This window comes from Anomaloglossus baeobatrachus, chromosome 1 (genome assembly GCF_048569485.1).
Source record: "Anomaloglossus baeobatrachus isolate aAnoBae1 chromosome 1, aAnoBae1.hap1, whole genome shotgun sequence".
In the NCBI taxonomy this organism is placed as follows: domain Eukaryota; kingdom Metazoa; phylum Chordata; class Amphibia; order Anura; family Aromobatidae; genus Anomaloglossus; species Anomaloglossus baeobatrachus.
Genome location: NC_134353.1, coordinates 158,060,255 through 158,078,573, shown reverse-complemented (window position 1 = coordinate 158,078,573; position 18,319 = coordinate 158,060,255). Strand labels below are relative to the sequence as shown.

The 18,319-nt window shown below is 45.5% G+C and overlaps 1 protein-coding gene across 16 annotated transcripts in view; it reads left to right on the top strand.

Moving 5' to 3' along the window:
• Positions 1–18,319, top strand: part of TENM3 (teneurin transmembrane protein 3) — a 1,857,795-nt gene that overhangs the window by 995,136 nt on the left and 844,340 nt on the right. The window lies entirely within an intron of this gene.

The window sequence follows — 18,319 nt, the reverse complement described above, 5'->3', positions numbered from 1 at the left end:
CCTGATTTGTCTATTGAAATGTATAAAATTACATCCAAAGCTATTAAACCCATATGGTTAAAATGAATGTCTACATTTTACATTTTCACACCAAGTGTATACTGTTGTCTTTTTTTTTTTTTACTATAAATACAGTAGGTACAACTTTGGTAACACTTGTAACTTTCATGGCAGTCAAAGCTCTATTTTTCCAAAGCCAATATCCAATTTCCGTTAGTTTAAAGTTAAGGGGGTTGCCCCATCCTCTGTTTCTCAGCCTCCTAACTTTCAGCTGGGTGAGTAATGGTGTGCCCCTGATTGTTTAATAGTTTGGAGCAGCCTTATGGATGTGCCAATGGTACATCCAATGCACTCCAATGCTGCCAGCAGAGACTGCTTTGCCACAAAAGCATTGGAGGACTACAGAAGCATAAAAATTTTTTTTAAAAGAAATGAGAGTCTTCAGTGGTTGATACCTTTTAAGGGCTAACTGAAAAGATGGTAATATATAGCAAGCTTTCGAAACTATTTAGGTCTCTTCATCAGGCTCAGTATAAGGCCTCGGTTCCACTTGCATTTTGCACGGACGAGTGCAATCCGATAAAACATAATGCAAAACTATGGGGTAGTTTCCATCTGCGATTGACTTCTCCTGCCATAGCGGCATGCGGAATAAATTGCAGCATGCTGCGTTTAGCAGTGAGTCTCAGCTCATGCACCCCCATACAATTGTTTGGGAGAATGTGAAACATCGTACTGCACTCGCATGTATTCCGAGTGCAGTGCGATGAACGCAGAGTCAGACAGCGGAGGAGATGAGGAGAAAGTGCTCCCCCCACTTCTCCACAGCTGTGACCCGATCATCAGATCAGATCACAGTCGTATGACACTCGGCTGACGCTCGCAGCAGAGGGTCATTAGCATATCACTTCCAATGCTCTCGCATTGGAAGCTATATGCAAGTGGAACCGTACCCTAACGCAAAATATGACAGGGGCACTTACAGGAGCACTGAAGCTGAATGGATCCAGCAAACCAGCCAATTTCAAAGCACTCTCAAGCAATAAAGCAGTGTCTGGAAGTGCTCTGCTCCTGGATTAGAAGACCAGCCACCGGTCATTGTCTATCAGCAATATGAGCTAATCTGGGCATCTAGCAGTTGATTCTAAAATTAAAAATCCTTCTTGTGATTAGATAGGATTTCTAATCACAAGTAAATCGCAAAGCTGCTTCTTTTTAAAAACACTTTGCAATTCTACCCATTTAACATGATCAGACAATCCCTTAAAGTTAAATGCTAAAAAGTTGAAAACTACACTGCAGGTAAAATTGCAGAATAGCTCTTCTTATACATTGATGATGTGTTTCTTAATGTAGCCAACACAGGGCCTTCAGTTAATGCATTATTAATTATTTTGGCGCATGCGTACGACATAAGGCCTGTATACATTTTAGAAAAAAGATGATAAAATCCATCAGTATGGTCAGAAGTATACATCTAATGTAGGGCAAGGCAAATTGCGGCCTATGGGCCACATCTGAACCTCTGGTTGTCCCAACCAGGGGTCTGAAAACAGTGGACCGCAGGCTGCACCTTGCCCTCCACTGCCAACACTACTACCCTTTCTGATGTCAGTGTTATTTACCTCCTTAAGATGCAGATATGTGGCGCCCCTGAGGCTTCAGTCACCACAGAGGTACTGCATCTCAGCCAGAGGTGTGGTACCCCATCCTGCGTAAGGCAGAGGTTATCCACCAGTATGCACACAAAACACACAACATTCTCACTTAGCAACATCCCATCAGACCATGTAAAGGGCTTGGTGAACCCGAGGCGAGGTTGGGGGGGTGAAGTCTAGTTAGTGGGAGCACACTGTAAAGAGTTGGACAGTCGGAAGGAGCAGTGGAGGAGTGAAGAACTGTGGTCTGGAGCTGGTGCAGCTCGACCCAGGCACAAGCGAGAAGGGGTCCTAGAGCCCATGGGACGTGCGCCATACTCCCGTGGCTTCGTTCCACATACAACATATTGGAGTGGAGGGACTTGGCCGCAAACAGGGATCCGGTCCCTAGACTGGAGGAGAGGAACCAACGTGCTCATGTTGTAAAACCGGAGGCTGAAAACGCATCTAGTAGGAAAGCCAACTCCGCACAAGAATCCGCTGGAAGTTGACCACATAGGGCCAGGGAATAGAGCTTCAAGCCACCCGACAGGGTCCACGAACATCGGCTCAGGGCACTATGTGCGTAGGCGTGGGACAGTCGGGCAAGAAGGAAGACCAAAAGGGAAGGGACATAAGAAGGGTGCACCGGTCTTGACCTCCGAACTACCCGGGATCGACTGGAGCCCATCACAGTGGAACCCAGCACTCCAAAGGCGGTCACTGACTAGTCGTGTTACCTTGGAACCTGCTTCAGTGATTAAAAACCTTGAGACTGCATCCCTGAGTCGCTCTCTTATTCACCTGCGCCTCCGGTCCTGCACCCCTGCCATCACCTACTATTACTCCCAATCATCCTGGGGCCCAGCTCTACCTGTGGAGAGCTATAACAACCAAGCTGCGTCACCATCTACCCCAGAGGTCCTATCCTGCAGCATTGGCTATCTCTGGCCGAATACCACAGGTGGTGTCACAAACTATCATATCATTTATCATAAACCACCATTTTCCCCTTTTAACTAACACCACCGAGGTCACAGAACCAGGCCTTGCCACCGCAGCTCCCAGAAACAGATCCACGGCCCGGTAACGAGTAACCCCAGGCCCCGGTGTGGGCGTGTCAGATAATGATGAATACATTGGTGAAGGAAGGATCAGTGACTCCTTCTTCCATCAATCAGTGTGTGAGTCCGCAGATATGATGATGTTACATGAGTGCTTCTGCTGTGTAGAGAGTCAGTCTAACAGAGCTCCGGGGGAATGGGAGGGAGGTAATTATGTGATGTTGTGTTTACATATGTGTATGGGTTCAAACTGTATATAAGGGACTATTTAGGGTTCATAAAGTATAAAAGAGGCTAAATGAACTCTTGTGTATAGGAGGCTATGTATATAGGGGGCTATTTGAGGACTCATAATGTATATAAGAGGCTATATGGGGATCATACTGTATATAGGAGGCTATGTGAGGCTCATAATATATATAGAAGGCTATGTGGGGCTCATACTGTACATAGGATTATATAAATGTTGTGTGGGACTAATAATGTATATAGGAGTATATAGGAGGCTATGTGAGGGCTCATAATTAATTTAGGAGGTAATGTGAGAGCACATCATTAATTTAGTAGCCTAAGTATGGGCTCATGCTGTATTTAGAAGACTATGTGGGCTAATACCGTGTATAGGAGGCTATGTGGGGCTCATAATGTATATAGAAGGCTATGGGTGGGTCATAATGTATGTGGGAAGCTATGTGAAGGCTCAAACTGTATATATGTGGCAATATGGGGTCATACTGTATATATGAGGCTATGTAGGGGTGCATGCCATAATTAGGAGGCTATGTGAGCCTCATAATGTATAAAGGAAGCTATATGGGGTGCATAATGTATATAGGAGGCTATGTGGGGGCTCATACTTAATTTAGGAGGCTAAGTGGGGGCTCATGTTGAAATTTAGGAGGCTATGTGGTGCTCATAAGTATATAGGAGACTATACAAGGCCCATAACGTATACAGGAGGCTATGTAGGGCTTATAATATAGATAGGAGGCTATGTGGGGCTCATAATGTATATAGGAGGCTATGTGGCATCATAATGTATATATGAGGCTATGTGAAAGCTCATACTGCATATGTGAGGCTATGTGGAGGTGCATGGGATATTTAGGAGGCTATTTGGAGCTCATAATGTATATAGGAGTCTATGTGGGGGCTCATAATGTATATAGGAAGCCATGTGGGGGCTCATACATAATTTGGTAGGCTATGTGGGGTTCATGCTATATTTAGGAGGCTATGTGGGGCTCATAATGTATATAGGACGCTATGTGGGGGCTCATATATAATTTGGTAGGCTATGTGGGGGTTCATGCTATATTTAGGAGGCTATGGGGGCTCATAACGTTTATAGGAGGCTATGTGGGGCACATAATGTATATAGGAGGCTATATGGGGCTCATAATGTTTATATGAAACTATATGAGTGCTCATGCTGTATTTAGGAGACTACATGGGGGCTCATACTGTATATAGAAAGGCTATGTGAGAGTCATGCTGTATATAGTAGTTCTATGTGGGGGTTCACAATGTATCTAGAGGAACAATGTAGAGGGACCATACTTTATATAGGAGGCTATATGGGGCTCATAATGTTTATATGAGGCTATATAAGTGCTCATTCTGTATTTAGGAGGCTATGTGGGAGCTCATAATGTATTATGTGAGGGTCATGCTGTATATAGAGGGCTATGTGAGACTCATACTGTATATAGGGGGAGTTGTGGGGGTTCACACTGTATCTAAAGGAGCTATGTGGAGGGCTCATACTTTATGTAAGGGGCTATGTGGGGGGCTTGTACTCAATATAGGGGGTCTGTGTGTGGGCTCATATGGTATATAAAGGGTTATATGGATGCTCAGATTATATGTAGGGGATGTCAGCATACTTAATTCTTAAAAATTAAGTAATACAATTAATCTAATATATAAAGCTGAATGTGTGTGTGTATGTGTGTGTGTATGTGTGTGTGTATGTCTGGGATTGGCATCTGCACCGTCGCAGCTACAGCCACAACATTTTGCACACTCACACTTCTGGACCCCCGAGAGCGTCATAGGCTATATTTTGAGGGGAAATTTTAACTCTGCTCTTTACAGTTATTCACAAAAAAACCTGCCTCCATTAAAGCGAATGGAGCTGGGAGCCACAGTGCAGCCAGAACTTCAGAAGAATGCGCAGTCACGCCCTTATATGGAATGTTGGCGTGTCACAATGCAGCCAGGGAAAGAGACAGACACAGACAAGGAAAGAGGCAGACACAGACAGGGTAAGAAACAGACATAGACAGGGTAAGAGACAGACACAAAAAGACAGACACAGACAAAGAAACAGACTTACAGGGAAAGATACAGACAGGGGATGAGAGGGAAAGAGACAGACAGGGAAAGAGAGTAAAAGAGACAGACAGGGAAAGAGACAGACAGGGAAAGAGACAGACAGGGAAAGTGACAGAGATAGATAGACAGACAGGAAAAGAGATAGATAGACAGACAGGGAAAGAGATTGAGACAGACGGAGAAAGAGACAGAGACAGACAGGGAAAGAGACAGACAGACAGATAGAGAGAGAGACAGAGAGATATATACAGAGGGGGAGACAGACCGAGAATGGCAGAGAAACAGAGAGACAGTTACTATCCCGGGCAGCGCCGGGTGCTATGTTGTGAGGCGAAATTTTAACCCCGCGCGCTCCAATTTACCAATCAATTTTGCCCCTCTCTACATAATGGGGAAAACGTGAAACGAAAAGTGTTGGGGGCAAATTGACAGCTGCCAGATGTGAACAAGGGGGACTTAAAGAATGAGAGCGATGGCGCCAAAGAGTATATACCGTACAGTTGCTAAGGTGGGGCCCTGACATGGGATACTCACCACACTCGGGGATATGAACACACACACAAAATGCGCCACACACTACCACGTACTTGAACACATATACCACCCTCAGCACACATCTCACCACACATACACCAACCTCGCCACATAATCGCCCTAAACACACACAAGTCTGGTATTATCCTTCAAAATTAAAAATCTGATTAATAAGCAGCCAAACTACAAGAACAACAAATGTACCATATAGGAAATACGGCAGCTGTCAGTGACATGACCTGTCTATTATGTGTATGTGTGAGCTAATATATACTGTCAGGGGGAGGGCTTTCTGTTGCCTGGAGATTTATCAGGCTGCCAATAGCAACCAATCACAGCTTAGCTTCTATTTTGCTACAGTTAATTAATCTGAGCTCTGATTGGTTAATATAGGCAACAATTTAATAATTACATTTCTATCTATTTGTTTTGTGTTTTTTGTGTGCAGAATACATTTTTGTTAATATATTCTATTTTGTTAACAGCAGTTATTATTAACCCGGGCAAAGCCGGATAGTACAGCTACATATATATATATATATATATATATATATATATATATATATAATATATAAAGATGAATGTGTGTGTGTGTGTGTGTGTGTATGTCTGGGATTGGCATCTGCACTGTCGCAGCTACAGCCACAAAATTTTGCACACTCACACGTCTGGACCCTGAGAGCGTCATAGGCTATGTTTTGAGGGGAAATTTTAACCCCACGCTTTACAGTTATTCGCCAAAAAGCCTGCCTCCATTAAAGCGAATGGAGCTGGGAGCCACAGTGCAGCCAGAACTTCAGAAGAATGCGCAGCCACGCCCTTATATGGAATGTTGGCGTGTCACAATGCAGCCAAGGAAAGAGACAGACACAGACAGGGAAAGAGGCAGACACAGACAGGGTAAGAAACAGACATAGACAGGGTAAGAGACAGACACAAAAAGACAGACACAGACAAAGAGACAGACTGACATGGAAAGAGACAGACACAGACAAAGAGACAGAGAAAGACACAGGGAACAGACAGACAGGGAAAGAAAGGGAAAGAGACAGACAGGGTAAGAGACAGACAAAGACAGGTAAAGAGACAGACAAAGAGACAGATACAGGGAAAGAGACAGAAGGAAAGAGGGAAAGAGACAAACAGGGAAAGAGAGGGAAAGAGACAGACAGGGAAAAAGAGGGAAAGAGACAAACAGGGAAAGAGACAGACAGGGAAAGTTACAGAGATAGATAGATAGATAGACAGACAGGGCAAGAGATAGATAGACAGACAGGGAAAGAGATTGAGACAGACGGAGAAAGAGACAGAGACAGTCAGAGACAGACAGGGAAAGAGACAGAAATACAAAGAGATAGAGAGAGAGACAGAGAGATATATACAGAGGAGGAGACAGAAAGAATGGGAGAGAAACAGCGAGACAGTTACTATCCCGGCCGTTAATACATTCTATTTATACATTCTATCCCGGGAATGTTAATACATTCATTTTTAACAACAGTTATTAACCCGGGCGAAGCCGGGTAGTACATCTAGTTTTAATATAAAATAATAAATATAATTAGGTTAATATTAAAATTGAGCAGAATTAATTTCAGCCTATACCTCTGGCCCTTCACACCAGTGATGGTCTCTCATGGAGCCCCTTGGAAAAATGAATTGCCCACCCTTGATCTAATGCATAAGTGGAACTCCCTACTCTATCATAACAGATAAGGCAGTGGGAAAGTAAGTTTGTGTATATTTAATGTCATTGCCCCATCCTTTTATTTTCCAGGAGATAACCTCTCCTCTCCCTATTCTAAACCCATTATTACTAAGCCAATGGGGCGCCTATAGAGTGTGAGCACCTTTAGGCTATGTGCGCACTTACCGGATTTTTCGCGGATTTTGCCGCGGATTTGCTGCATGTTTCGCTGCAGAAAATGTTCATAACATCTCTGCAGTGAATCACCAGCAAATCCTATGGAGAAAAAAAATCCTGTGCGCACTGGGCGGAATTTGACAGCTGCATGTTTTGCTGCGGGAATCCCGCAGCAAAAACAAGTGCATGTCACTTCTTTTCCGCACAGCGCTGCGGGATTTTACTCCATTGACTCAATGTTAATCAAGAAATCCCGCAGGGAATAACGCAGGCAGCAAATTCTGTGCGGTTCACTGCGTTTTCCTGCGTTATTCCCTGCGGTATTTTGCGGTTTACCTCCGGTAATGTGCATCACTTGCTTGCGGTTTTGCAGGGAAGTGATGTCATTACAGGAAGAGGAAGCCGTGCAGAGTAAACACACACACAGATCACAGACACAGACATCACAGACACATAGATCACATAGACACAGACACATAGAACACACATAGAAAGAAAACGGAAATATAGAAAAAAAAGAACGTGGGCTCCGCTGCATATTTACCTTCCAGCCGAGGTAAGCACACAGCGGCGGCCCGGTATTCTCAGGCTGGGGAGGGAGAGGGGCAGGGATAATGTCCCCCGCCTCACTCCCCCTCCGGCAGCCGAGAATATCAGCCGCAGCTGCCCCGGCACTGTCGCATGCAATATGCGACAATACCGGCGTGTCCTCGGCTCTTCTTGCCACCGTGTAGCAGTGGTGGCAAGGTAATACAAGGGGTTAATGGTGATGGGGGACCACCGCCATTAACCCCAGGCTTGATCATGGCAGCGTCTATGTGACAGCTGACATGATCAACCCGTAAGTAAAGTGAAAAAAAACACAGACACCGAAAAATCCTTTATTTTAAATAAAACAAACAAGCCTCATTCACCATTTTATTAACCCCCCCCCCAAACAAAGCTCCGGCGTAATCCAGGTCCGACGTCCAGCGCTGCTTCCATCCAGCCGCGACTGTCACAGACACAGGCTGAATGAAAGCAGCAGAGGTAATTACCAGTCATTTCCCACGGCCGGTAATGTGAACTCACTGCCGACCGTGGGAAATGCAGCGATCTGTCATCTATCTCTCTATCTATCTATCCCTCTGTCTATCTATCTATCCCTCTGTCTATCTACTCTCAGAATTAAATTACTTTTTTTTTTTTTTTTCTTCAATGTGCTTTATTGCATTGAATGCAATAAAGCACATCCCAACCCGCACGCGGCAAAACCGCGGCAATACTGCGAATAATACCGCGGTAAAACCGCAGCAAACCGCGGCAAACCGCATGCGGTTTTCGGGTGCGGTTTCCCGCGGTTTTTTACCGCGGGTGCGGTAATCTTTGAGGGCATGCGGAATTTTCTCAAGAAAATTCCACTTCCCAGTGCGCACAGAGCCTTAGGCTGGGAAGTGGAATTTTCTTGAGAAAATTCCGCATGCCCTCAAAGATTACCGCACCCGCGGTAAAAAACCGCGGGAAACCGCACCCGAAAACCGCATGCGGTTTGCCGCGGTTTGCTGCGGTTTTACCGCGGTATTATTCGCGGTATTGCCGCGGTTTTGCCGCGTGCGGGTTGGGATGTGCTTTATTGCATTCAATGCAATAAAGCACATTGAAGAAAAAAAAAAAAAAAGTCATTTAATTCTGAGAGTAGATAGACAGAAGAATAGATAGAGGGATAGATAGATAGACAGAGGGATAGATAGATAGAGAGATAGATGACAGATCGCTGCATTTCCCACGGTTGGCAGTGAGTTCACATTACCGGCCGTGGGAAATGACCGGTAATTACCTCTGCTGCTTTCATTCAGCCTGTGTCTGTGACAGTCGTGGCTGGATGGAAGCAGCGCTGGACGTCGGACCTGGATTACGCCGGAGCTTTGTTTGGGGGGGTTAATAAAATGGTGAACGAGGCTTGTTTGTTTTATTTAAAATAAAGGATTTTTCGGTGTCTGTGTTTTTTTTCACTTTACTTACGGGTTGATCATGTCAGCTGTCACATAGACGCTGCCATGATCAAGCCTGGGGTTAATGGCGGTGGTCCCCCATCACCATTAACCCCTTGTATTACCTTGCCACCACTGCTACACGGTGGCAAGAAGAGCCGAGGACACGCCGGTATTGTCGCATATTGCATGCGACAGTGCCGGGGCAGCTGCGGCTGATATTCTCGGCTGCCGGAGGGGGAGTGAGGCGGGGGACATTACCCCTGCCCCTCTCCCTCCCCAGCCTGAGGATACCGGGCCGCCGCTGTGTGCTTACCTCGGCTGGAAGGTGAATATGCAGCGGAGCCCACGTTCTTTTTTTTCTATATTTCCGTTTTCTTTCTATGTGTGTTCTATGTGTCTGTGTCTATGTGATCTGTGTCTGTGATGTGTCTATGTCTGTGATGTGTGTGTGTTTACTCTGCACGGCTTCCTCTTCCTGTAATGACATCACTTCCCTGCAAAACCGCAAGCAAGTGATGCACATTACCGGAGGTAAACCGCAAAATACCGCAGGGAATAACGCAGGAAAACGCAGTGAACCGCACAGAATTTGCTGCCTGCGTTATTCCCTGCGGGATTTCTTGATTAACATTGAGTCAATGGAGTAAAATCCCGCAGCGCTGTGCGGAAAAGAAGTGACATGCACTTGTTTTTGCTGCGGGATTCCCGCAGCAAAACATGCAGCTGTCAAATTCTGCCCAGTGCGCACAGGATTTTTTTTCTCCATAGGATTTGCTGGTGATTCACTGCAGAGATGTTATGAACATTTTCTGCAGCGAAACATGCAGCAAATCCGCGGCAAAATCCGCGAAAAATCCGGTAAGTGCGCACATAGCCTTAAAGTTAAATTAATAAAGTCCAGCATTTTTTAGTTGGTAGATGACCCAGTAAAATAGTCCATTTTTTCACCATCCAAAATATTGGTTATTTTCGTTTAATTTAGATTGTATATATTTTACACTGATGTGGTTAGTGCAAATGTAGAAACTTACCAGTGAAAACTTGGATTCTCTTGGAATGCATTCACCAAAAATTAGCACATTAAGATTGGTAAACAATATATTCCCTCTTGAGTGTGAAAATAGATAAAATAGACCCTAAACTTGCATGAACTATAGACTTCATTATAAATAGTCCCATAAACAGGTCAAAGTGTTTGGCTCTACCTACACACCTCAGATCGGTGATTTAAACAAAGCCCTTTCTTGTCTGAACTAGACAAGTGACACTCACCATTCTAAATTAAGATCCTTTATTTCTCAATCATTAAAATCCATGGAGGAGATGGCAGGGGGCATTGGATGACAGCCGTTTCACTACACAAATGAGCTTCCACAGGTCCCCATGGCTATCGTCAGATGCTTTTTTTGCCCCCTGCGCTCTCCTACATGGATTTTAATGTTAGAAAAATGAAGGATTTTCATTTAGAATGGTGAGGGCCACTTGATTTTTTTTATGCATAGAACCTTATAAATAGTTAGCCAACACCTAATGAAGAACCTAAAAATAACATGGTGTTAAAAAGTACAAGTTTAATATAAGTACTTTGACATCACAATTCTCAGGTCGTTCATCATGTGAAGGCATGCTGATGTGAGATCGAGTCTTATATATTCCCATCTTATACAATCATGGCATATCCAGTGGTGTCGAAAATGTTAACAGCAGTGATCGGAGCTCAGCTCCAGTCACTGCTGTGAATGCCAGATGCTAATTATATAACACAGTCAACATTTACCATGTGTGGAGTGGGACAGCTCCTGAGTCTTCTCCACACACCCCAATGTGCTTCATAAAATGTTACCAAGTCTAAAGGTCACTTTACACGCAGCGACATCGCTAGCGATGTCGCTGCTGATCGCACCCGCCCCCGTCATTTGTGCGTTACTGGCAAATCGCTGCCCGTTGCATACAAAATCGGAAGTACCCGTTACACGGACTTACCTTCCTAGCGACGTCGCTGTGGCCGGCAAACAGCCTCTTTTCTAAGGGGGCGGTTTGTGCGGCGTCACAGCGACATCATACGGCAGGCATCCAATAGAAGTGGAGGGGCAGAGAGCAGCCACAGGAAAGTCACGCCCACCTCGTTGCGGGAGGACACAGGTACGGTGTTGTTCGTTGTTCCTGGGGTGTCACACGTAGCGATGTGTCATGCCTCAGGAATGACGAACAACCTGCATCCAAAATCAGCAACAATATTTGGGAAAGGAACGACGTGTCAACAATCAACGATTAGGTGAGTATTTTGCATTGTTAGCGGTCGCTCGTATGTGTCACACGCAACGACGTCGCTAACGAGGCCGGATGTGCGTCACGAATTCCGTGACCCCAACGACATCTCGTTAGCAATGTGGTTGCGTGTAAAGCGGCCTTAAGTTTTCAAACAAGGATCTCAAGGGTTGGAATTATTAAGCCCCTGATAGACACCTCAAACCTTTGCCTTAGATGCTCAATTTACCTCATTGCAGAAGTGGCCCTGAAAGTGGTAACTAGAAACCAAATCTACTAATGATTTATTTAATAGGGGTGTTGTGTAGAGAAAAGAGGAGGGAACCTCGGACTAAACCCTGAGGAACCCCAACAGTTAGCGGAAGAAGAGCCAGCAAATGATACAGTGAAGGAGTAGTCTGAGAGGTACATGGAGAATCAAGAGAGAGCAGTATCCTTGAGACTGACAAAGCATAGTGAGGAGGAGCTGGTTGTCCACAATGTAAAATATTGCCAAGAGATATAGGAGAATCAGTAAAAGAGAAGTAACTAATGGATTTAGGTATTAGTAGATCATTAAATACTTTAATAAGGGTAGTTTCCGTAGAATGTAGAGAACGGAAACCAGATTTTAAAGGGTCAAGAAACTGAAAGACAGCTGAATATACGAGAGTAGACCATGCATTCCAGGAGTTTAGAGATGAAGGGGAGGTTCGAGACAGGTCTCTAGTTATCAGAGCAGTTCTGGTCGAGGCATGGGCTTTTATTAGTAATGGGGTTATGATGGCATGTATGAAGGCGGGAAAGATACTGGATAAAAGAGAGAAGTTAAATATTTTAGTTAGGTGGGTAGTGACAGGCAGAGAGAGAGGCTGGAGAAGGTGAGAAGGAATAAGGTCATTTGCTCAGGTGGTAGAGCAAAAAGAAGTGAGTAGTCTGCTAAATTCTCTTGTGACCGTTTCAAAGACATAAAGGCAGAAAGAAGATCCATGATTTTAGGAGATCGGGACACAATTTCCTGTCAGATATGATCTTTTTTTTCATTTGAAATTAGTGGTCAGATTGTCAGTGCTGCGGTGCTGAGGTCGGTGATGAGGGCCTGCACTTTAGAACTGGAGAGGTAGTGAAAAGTGTCAAAGAGTCATTTTATATTGTTGGATAGTGAGTTGCTGAGATTTGTAAAGTGGAGGTGAAGGGCAGAGTTATATGTTTTGACCATAAACTTATAGTTAATAAAGTCCCCCTATACAAATGAAAGAGAATTCCAGCCAGCCCTCCATTGAAAGCAGAGCTCCATCTGTGATGCCCTGGACACCCCAGGGGTCACAGGTCATTACACTCACCACATACACCCCCACCCCAGTAAGGTACCAACAGTCAACCAAAAGACCTGATTGCCTCCCTCAGAGTCAGACAGGCACATCAGGTGGGCGGAGTCAGGCGGAAAGACACGCTCTCCGAGTAGTCTGCTGGCCTGAGGCAGGAAAAACACAAGGAGTGAAGTTAGGAGAGTGAAGTGAGGAGAGTGGAGAGAGAGGAGCTCAGTTCTGTGTGGGGCCTGGGTTGGAGCCTAGGACCCCAGATCAGTCAGGCAGGCAGACGGTAGTGGCTGCCTGCAGGAGACCGGGAATACGACCAGCGGAACCGTAAGGGACCGGGACCGGGTAGTGGCCTGCCGGAACCGAACCGGGGAGCTAACTGGATACCGGAGCACTAGGCAGGGTACTCAGACCCCGAACTAGGCTATAATCCACCACCATAGTCAAATCAACTGATTGCGGTCTGGACCTCGGGGGTTCATTTCCACCTAAGTTCCGATTGAAGGCAACAGCCCAACCCATCCAGATAGTAGCCACCACCAGAGGCCAGAGATCCAAGGGCCAGCGTCTGCGGGCAAACGGGCTCCTACGACACATACACGCTGGTGAGCGGGATACCAGTGCCCAGACACGGTAGCCAAGATCACATACAGGTGCAGGAGAAAGGCGGACATTACCAACCTATCTGGAGAAACTGCAGCTGGCTGCGGGCCCCGTTCATCACCCCATTTGGTTTACCAGTGACTCTGTGTGGTTTAATCGTGAGTACACCAGTGCCATCAGGCACCGCACCGCGCTACACCGCAATACTGCCCTTGCACCCCGGCCCTCACTACCGGGCCCCGGGACCAACATCCCCTACCCACGGAGGGGTCAACACCTAGCTGCGCCCCCCTACACCACTCCCGGGATTCCCCGCACCTTTACCGCAGCGGTGGTGCCCACCATCACCACAACCCGTGGGTGGCGTCACGAACTTTACAACACAACCACCCCACAACCCCTGCGTGCACCGCCACTACACCCTTCCACAGCGACATGACCCCAGGGTCCGGAGGCGCTCAAGCCACCAACACACACGAGCCCGGACCCGAGCGGCTCGGTGGTCGCATCCGAGGCCGCGGGGCGGTACACATCCTCTACAGAGATGCAGGTCCGATTGATAGACCTTGCACCTTCTATACATTTATGTCATATCCTGTGTAAATGCCATAAATGTATCATATGGAAATACTTAATTTACCCTTGTTAAAATATTGAATGAAATGTAACCTTCACAATATTGTTCGACTTCACTGAGAGATCCTTAACTCACATAACCGATAGAAAAGTATACAATATTAGCAACACTTCAAAAATGAATGTAGAACATCCAAGAATATCCTTCTAGATGACCTATAGGTCTATTTCTTCCATAGAGAAGACAACAAAATGGGGGGTTAAGTATTAAGTACATAGGTTCAATAAGCGACTACTTGCAAGCAGTTGACTAGACCAAACTTTCTTTTTCTCGTCTTCTATTCACAAGCAATTTCTTTACCCTTCACTGCCTTATTTTTGCAGAACAATCTAAACAGTAATAGAAGCAATGTCTGCTGCGCTGGCGGTAAATGAACACAATTCCTTGGTGATCTTACAAGTGGGTTGTGCTAAGTAGATTTCTGATGAATTTCTCACTTTCTCCTCTACATTTATTTATGTATTTTTCCGCCAGTCATACAAGTTCCATTTTTAGTTAATGTGGTTTACGTTGCTGACTTTCTGCTGCGTGGGCTCGATAACTCATGGAGTTTTTCCCTCCAACATTAAACACGGCGTAATTGAAACGCGCACCAAAAACCTTTCTTCCTCCTCGCAGAAGGTTTTACATCAGTCACCTATAATTTTAACGGTGTTGTTAAAAGGGGGAGAAAAAAAACGAAGTGACACAGATTGCACAGCATAAACTCCGAGATGAACCAGGTGGTCAGTCAGTGATAGATACATTGCCACCGCTCAGCATCACACAGACATCACACAAAAACACATAAAGATGCCTTTTATCCAAACAAGGCCGGCGGTTTAGCAGAACATCCTGTGCGACTGCCACTCATTCGCAGGAGTGCTCGCTAAATACATTAGACGCTCTTATAAATTTCTTTTATCAGTGCTGTGACCTGAGCTATTTTAGCTTTATTTGCAGTCAGACGTGTGGTGGAAGCGAAAAATGAAATGTCTGTGCCCTTTTTAAATGTAGTGAACCTGTCAAGATTGTGCACTGGAAAGTGATGTTATAATATCACTGGCTTAAGTCAGGTGTAGAAAGTCGGAAATGTCTGCATTAAAAAAAGAAAACGTTGTGGTAAGTGGTCCGGTCTAGACAGTGGCACACAGATACAAGATAAAAGGTGGAGTGCGTACAAAGGTACCGGCTTAATAATAGTACAATGGTTACAAAGGCTAATGGAAGAAAGTTTCATTTCAATTTTATCATTTTTTTTATTTTTTTATTTTTTTTTAAATTCCACTCCTACACATTTGTAACTTTATTGAGCCAATATCGTCACCTAACCCAAGATGCTGTATTAGTCAGAGAGATTGATGAATAATAGATGATAGATAAATTAATAGGTAGATATGTAAGGAGGTGGACATGTTGTCGTGTTCACCTCGAAAACACCAATCACATTAAAGGGAACTTGTCACCAGATTTTTCCCATATAAAATGTGGTCACCACCAGTAAGCTCTTACTATATATAGTATTCTATTATACTGTATACTGCATAAGTCGCTCTGTATAACATAAAAAATAAATTTTATTATACTCACCTGCGGGGCAGTCCATTCCGATGAGCATCGCTGATCTTTATCCGATGCCTTCTTTCTTCTTGCAATCTCTTTCCTCTTTTCCTGCTTCTTGTGGATGACGTGCCCGATCTCATCCACACAGAGTCCACCACTGCGCTCCAGCGCACGCTCACTTCTCTATGCCATACTGAGGGCAGAGAAAAGTATTGTAATGCGTATGTGCAGATGTTGCTTGACTTTTTCCATCACCTGCGCATTACAGTTCTTTGCTCTACCTACAGCAGTTCAGAGACAAGTGCGCATGCGCAGTAGCACAATGGAGGACACTATGTGGATGACGTAGGTTGAACTAGGGAAAGAGGTGGCGTCGGATCAAGATCAGCCCATGGAACAGGACCACCCCATAAGTGAGTATTATAAAAGGTTTTTTTTATCTTATACAGATTGGCTGGAGGACTTACTTTATATACAGCATTCTAGAATGCTGTATGTAAGGGCTCACTGGTGGTCGCCGCAGTTTGTATATAAACAACCTGGTGACAGGTTCCCTTTAATGTCATGCAAATTTAAGTGTTATGTGTATTACATTACAGAGTTGTCAAGATGTAATGTGAATAGTGTTGTAATTCACTGTACTGTGATGAAACTGAGTTCTGCTCAGCGTCAAACAGTGAACAGGGACAGTTAGAAATTGGCTTGCCTACAGCTAGAAGAGACTGGATCCAAGGATAGCGTGATATGGTGTATTGACTCAATACTATTGAGCAAAAAAGAAGTGACTGAAACATGGAGTGATCCAACAGAGTTGGGACAGTGGCCTGACCATTAGAACGAGTGACCGAGTGAGACGGGTCCTTATATAGGATGCCCTGAGTAGCTTACAGCTCCTTAAAGGTACACAGGACAAAACGGAAAAGGACATGACATGAAATAAGTGTCCAAGTTTGGTGTTACTAAAGTTCCAGTAGGTGATGAGCCTAATCTGGCCATATTGTCATTATTCCTTCAAGATGGAAAAGATGCGGAACTACAGAGTGGACAGGATGACTTTCTTGGACTGTGCTGTTAGGCTAGGTTCGCACACTGCGTCTTTTTGACGCTGCATTTTTGTGCGTTTTTGGTCGCTAAAAACGCACAAAAACGCACCTACGTCGAAAAAACGCATCAAAAAACTCATGTGTTTTTGCCGCGATTTGGTGCGTTTTTGGCTGCGTTTTGCTGCGTTTTTGATCTCTGCGTTTTGCTGCGTTTTTCAAATGTATTGCATCGGCGGAAAACGCAGAAAAACGCAGGAAAGAACTGACATGTCCATTTTTTTTTTAACTCAAAAACGCAGGTAAAAAAACCAGATGTGTGCGGACAGCAAAAATGAAAACTCATAGACTTTGCTGGGGAAGCAAAGTCCTGCAGTTTTGAGGCCAAAAACGCACCCGAAAAACGTGCAAAAACGCCGCTAAAAACGCACTGTGCGCACATAGCCTAATGCTGAGCTAGATTGTGGTGAAAGACTGGGGACTATAGAAGAGACTGTGTTTGAACATGCTTTGTGTAGATAACAAGACGTCAAAGAAGATATCTGCCTGCTATCCTCTGTGCATAGATGTTATCAAACTTGGGTTAAGTAAAGCTGGTGTCACACTAAACGACAGCGACAACGACGTCGCTGTTACGTCACCATTTTCGGTGACGTAACAGCGACCTTGTAAGTCGCTGTTATGATCGCTGCTTAGCTGTCAAACAGCAGAAGCAGCGATCATAAGGTCGCTGTGCTACATGTTCAGAGAGCAGGGAGCCGCGCTTAGCGCTGGCTCCTTGCTCTCCTGCAGCACACATCGGGTTAATTAACCCGATGTGTGCTGCAGCTACATGTCACAGTTCAGAGAGCAGGGAGCCGCGCTTAGCGCTGGCTCCTTGCTCTCCTGCAGCACACATCGGGTTAATTAACCCGATGTGTGCTGCAGCTACATGTCACAGTTCAGAGAGCAGGGAGCCGCGCTTAGCGCTGGCTCCTTGCTCTCCTGCAGCACACATCGGGTTAATTAACCCGATGTGTGCTGCAGCTACATGTCACAGTGCAGAGAGCAGGGAGCCGCGCGCACTGCTTAGCGCTGGCTCCTTGCTCTCCTTGCTACAGTATACATCGGGTTAATTACCCGATGCGTACTGCAGCCACATGTCACAGTGCAGGAGCCGGCACTGGCAGCCAGAGCGGAGGCTGGTAACCAGCGTAAACATCGGGTAACCAGGGAAAGGTCTTCCCTTGGTTACCCGATGTTTACGCTGGTTACAGCTTACCGCAGCTGCCAGTGCCGGCTCCTGATCGCTTCATTTCGTCGCTCTCTCGCTGTCACACACAGCGATGTGTGTGTCACAGCGGGAGAGTGACGACCAAAAAATGAAGCTGGACATTCAGCAACGACCGGCGACCTCACAGCAGGGGCCAGGTCGTTGCTGGATGTCACACACAGCGACAGCGACGGGACGTCGCTGCAACGTCACAGAAAATGGTGACGTAGCAGCGACGTCGTTGTCGTCGTCGTTATGTGTGACACCAGC